The 5,547-nt window shown below is 32.6% G+C and overlaps 1 long non-coding RNA gene across 1 annotated transcript; it reads right to left on the reverse strand.

Annotated features, from left to right (window-relative positions):
• Positions 1-3,060: 3,060 nt before the first annotated feature.
• Positions 3,061-5,202, reverse strand: LOC108373299 (uncharacterized). Its single transcript, XR_001848953.1, has 3 exons — positions 4,992-5,202; positions 4,917-4,941; positions 3,061-3,309 (listed from the first exon to the last, which is right to left on the reverse strand). It is a non-coding gene; the product is annotated as an uncharacterized LOC108373299 (long non-coding RNA).
• Positions 5,203-5,547: the final 345 nt, after the last annotated feature.

A 5,547-nucleotide genomic window follows, 5' to 3' on the forward strand; every position in this document is an offset into this window, starting at 1 on the left:
CATAACACCTTCAACAAAAAAAAAATCTCAAAAATCAACGCGATTTTTGACTAACTCCGAACTTGGGCGGGCTGCAAAACTGCATAGTCAAAAAAATTCTAAAAAATCTGATTAAAAAGTTTAAAATTTTGATGAAAATTTGCTGAATTTTCGCGAGTTTGCACAAAGTTTAGGAATTATATTTTTATGTTTTTTGTCGTTGAATGAACCATATTTTTATACAAAATACTTTATGTGGAAAAAATGCAAAACAACTTCAACAAAAAAAAAAAATTCTCAAAAATCAACGCGATTTTTGACTAACTCCGAACTTGCATTTTTTTTACTAGAATTTAATGGGCTGCAAAACTGCATACTCAAAATTCTAAAAAATCTAAATAAAAAGTTTAAAATTTGTTGAATTTTCGCCAGTTTTGCACAAAGTTTAGGAATTATATTATTATTTTTTTGTTGTTGAATGAACCATAGTTTTACGCAAAATTGGCGGAAAAATATTAGAATACAAATTGTTGCATATATTGTGAAAAATTTGCTGTGCCAATACTTTGTTACGGCAGTGTATGTTTAATTCATGATACATAAACCGAGCTGGAAGAAAAATTTCAAATTAAGTGAAAACATCAACGGATGTGCGGCTCTACTTCATTGCAGTCTACTATATTTGTAAGACTCCTAAATCGGGTTTATTATACATGGGCAAAAAAGCTTAATTTCATGCCATAATTATGAAACTAATCGGTTTTCACCGTATTTTCGTTGTGACTACTTCAGATATTAAAAAATTTTAAATTTTATACCAGTTCATATTTATGGTTCAGCCACCAATAATATGCCATCAAAAAGGTTTTAGCCCCACCCTAATTTAATTCGGGCATGAAAGGGTTAAATAATACTACACAGTAAAAAATTAAAAAAACGCACATCCAAAAAATGGTATTCTATTCATAAAACGATCCATTTTCAGTTTGCAATAAAAACAAGTGTCTCAATCAAATAGGGCAAAAAATAATCCGATAGGGTCTAACGGGTCGATTGGCATTAAAAGGGCGGAAAATAGTCCATCCCGGGCTAGAACATTTACAGCCATATAACAGCACTGTAAGACCAGTTACAGCACAATTTAATAACAAATATTTTCTACAGGGAATATGCAATTAGACGCACTCAATACCATTAGTATAAATTTAGTCTGGGTGCAAATACCTATGTACATATAAATCAAAGCAAATTGTGACGAAATCGTCTGAAATTCTATTAATTAATTTCAACTTATTTTAAGACCTCTTTTTTGTGTTTAAGTGAACGATTAATAGCCCACCAGTGCGAGACAAATTTCAAAAAGAAACACAAAAAATTAGAAAAGCTTAAAAACCTGTGCTTATGTATTTGTGATATTAGTCATTCAATTTAGAAGAAATATTAACAATTTCATTGTGAGCTGTTAGCAACCAAAAGGCAGGTTGGTTTGCGCCATTTTTTTAACTTAATAAGTATATGGGTTTGGTTTTTAAGGCTTCCTAGATCTACCATAATCAACGGAAAAAATTTACAAAAATTAAATAGTTGTAGTAGTAGATTTTACCTTTATTAACTACAATCATATCCACAGAATGGTCAACCAGGACTGAGAACTAAAATGAACAATCAGTTGTATTGGAGCTATAAGTTATAGTGGTTAGATTTTGACGGTTCCGACAAATACACTTGCTTACCAAATTGCAGTCAAATGTCTCGAAAACTGGGGGCCTAATTGCGTTAAAACAGACAGACTTGGCTAAATCGACTTAGCTCGACATTCTGATCATTTTGGCAAATATTAATCGGACCAAATTTATAATACCATTTCATGCTCATGAAAGATATAAATAAATAACTAATAGAGATTATGTTTTCCCTTGTTTTTTGAACTTCAAAAGCCTACGAACGTACGGTTCGCGACTGTTGGAAATGCCCATATGTACGTATTGCTTTGAACAAAACAAAAATTAATAATAATCATAGGCAGTAACAGTAAATTTTGTGCGTCTGCAGTAGGAATCCCGGGATTCTTGGCAAATAATCCCGGGATTTACGGGATTTGTAATTTGCACTCCTTTTTTTGACCAGTATTGGCTGTATTTATTTATTTTTATTTAATAATTAATATCTTTTTATAAATATCTAGCTCATTATACATATAATACCGTGCGGTAGTAAATTTTACACACAAAAATCAATATATTCGTGAAACCATGGGCCAAATATAGTAAAATTAAAACGATGAAATGATTACCGCAGGCGCGCTAGACTTGTCGATAATAATAATAATAATAATAGATTGGCGCTTACACATATGTTAGTGTTTGGCCGAGCTTCTCCTCCGAGACTTGTCGATACTTGTTGAAAAACTCATGCGGAGTAAATATCTTCCATACAAAATACATTGGTCATCAAGAGAAAAGCGGAAGTAACTTACAGCTATATTAGCCCAAATTTAAAGAGAGTGTCAGTAATATTTAAAAAAAAAAAAAATTATAACTTTAATAAAAAAATTTTTTTTTAACAAATAAAAAATAAAAGTGGGAAATCGCGAGAAAACAATTAAAATCTAAACAACTTCCAAAAATATTAATAGCTTTAACTTCCAAAATAATTCGATATTAAAAAAAAACTTTTCAGAACTCCAGATTCGAGTACCATAAAACATAACACAGTCCTGCGAAACCACGATAAATTCTTTAAAAGTCATGGAGCTCTAATCCGTTAGAGGAAGTGTCGTTGCTTCAGATAACAAACTAATCAGCCCAATTAATTTGCAAATTGTTACTGTTTTTGCGTTTTCACTGAGAGCAAATGTTACAAGTACTTTTTAAGTAATTTTTAAAATAGAAAGAGCATTCGGTACAAACACATTACTTTAGGTATATTTGGAATGAAGCCAAACAAATTTTCAGGGAATGCTTTCCATTTTTCATAAGATTTGTTTACCCTATCGCCGCTTCCGTTTGCGAAGTTCCGTCATTTTTTTCGGCGCGAGTATTCTTATCTCCATCTACATATAACATCTATTGGGTGGCGGTGATATTTGTTCTAATGCTTGTAAAAACAAATTTCTGCTTACCTGCATTTTATTAATGGCTTTCCATCCATCTTCGACACCTTTGACGGCCACGTACTTAGATTGTACTGGCAGCAACAACTGGTCCAAAATATCCAATTTTCCCGGACTGTATTTAATAGATTGCAAACTCATTTTATTTTAGGCGTTTGGGTCTGTTTTTTGCAAAATTTTAACGCGATTCGACTGCAAATGAACAAAAACACGAGACACTAAAACACTTTTATTACAAATTCATATCCAAATAAAAATTTTACTACACAAAGCACATAAACAATTGTGAAATGTATTAATATAGTACATATATATATGTACGAGTTCAACATATGCATACATGTGTAGGTATTTACATACACATATCTACAGGTACCTACANAATGTATTAATATAGTACATATATATATGTACGAGTTCAACATATGCATATATGTGTAGGTATTTACATACACATATCTACAGGTACCTACATACATATGTACAGTTATCCACAAAATAATAGGAGTGCGATGTTTTGATTGGTTTTGGCTATTTGCCTTTTGTTTATTTAATGGTTATTATTTTTTTATATAAACGTCTAGCTAGTTACACAAAAAACACCATATACATTTACATTTCAAACACACTGCCAGCAAAAAAATTTCCAATTTTAGCAGCCTATAATTTGCACTTTATTAAACTAGAATTAAGAAGGCTACAAAACTGCATACCAAAATTTTTCCTAAAGAGTGATTAAAAAGTATGAAATTTGGGTGAAAATTTCCAGTTTTTATAATTTTTGTATAAGTTTGAAATGTAAATTTATATGATGATTGTTGTGTAACTAGCCAAACTTTCATACAAAAAATAATAAACATTAAATAAACAAAAGACAAATAGCCAAAAATGATCAAAATATCNGAAATGTAAATTTATATGATGATTGTTGTGTAACTAGCCAAACTTTCATAAAAAAAATAATAAACATTAAATAAACAAAAGACAAATAGCCAAAAATGATCAAAATATCGCATTCCCATTATTTTGTGGGCCACTATATATGCACGTATCCATATATGTATGTATGTATGTATTGAAGTGCACCAAACTAATAGACAACATTTGTACAAATGCGTAAACATTTATCGATTCACAGAATTTGTTGTTTTAATGAGTAAAATTTTGTGTCGCTAGCATCGAAGCCAAAATAGAACGAAGTACTTTCATTAATACTAATAAAAAAATAACAAATTTGTAAACAAAAAAAATCTTTCTTTGACGTTCACTGAACAACGATCACCGGCATTGATCGCAGCTGATCACTGACCAAAACCGCACGCCCGATAGATCGAATGCGTTACGTTTGCGTATATGTATGTATGTATGGGTCGCAGGTGCGGTGGAGAAACGCATGAGATGCTCAATTTCCGCAAGCAAAAGTGCCCTCATAGATCAGCAATAAATATGGAAATTTGGCCAAGGTGGAAATGGAGGTGCTGACTTGCTGCCAACCGATAGCATCATCGGTGGCGGTTTGTTCGTAACACGGCAATTCACTTTATCGTGTCCCGTGAAATGACCGAAATGAAGCGAAATAGGAAATTGCATTTTAATTTTAAATTCGATTAACGACAAATAATCGAATTTTGCGGGGAATACGCGATACTTTGAACTACATAATTACACGTAAAAACTGTGCGCCGGTAGCAGACGAACAACTAGCTACACAGGTATATATGTACATACATACATATGTATTTAATACCGATCGGTGATCTCTTTTTAAACTGGTACACCAAAAGTCGAGTAATTATCTACCACTTGGCAACGATTGAGCGATCACCTTTCGATTTGTAGGGGGTGAGCAGCTAAGAAAAATGTAAAAACAATGAAAAACGAAAACAAAACGTCAACCAACAGCAATTACTGGTGCGAAGTATGTATTACGTACGTATACGTATGTCGAGCACGCAAATGATGAGCAGAGAGAAAAAACCACGACAATGTGCGCGCCAACCGGGAGTAGATACCGATTCCGCCGGCAGTTGCAAATGTGACTGAAGCGGCAGACACTCAATGAGCCCACGAGACCTGAGATTTAAAGCAATTTTTTTTTAAGAGTATTTTACGTTATCTGCGGTTTATTAGAAGGCAAGGTGCCCACCCTATAAATACAGAGATTACGGTGTGCACATGTACATATTTACATACATATGTACGTTCATAATTGTCCATATACATACGTATTAGGCTGGGTCGATTTTGTATGGGGGAAAATAAAAGGTATTTGACCGTATTGTAACATGTAGTAATATTATGATGTCTTAGGTCTAAGCCAATTGTTATTGACCAAGAAAGATTCATTTGAAACTTATCTTTAGCCCGCGCAATCGAATCAAAGTGTATGAATATTGAAAATGAAACTTTGGCGTGTAATATCTATGGAATGCGTTAATTGTTATAAACAGGACGAT

This window comes from Rhagoletis zephyria, unplaced genomic scaffold (genome assembly GCF_001687245.7).
Source record: "Rhagoletis zephyria isolate East Lansing unplaced genomic scaffold, Rhagoletis_zephyria_1.1 Rzeph_scaffold_06576, whole genome shotgun sequence".
Taxonomy (NCBI): Eukaryota; Metazoa; Arthropoda; class Insecta; order Diptera; family Tephritidae; genus Rhagoletis; species Rhagoletis zephyria.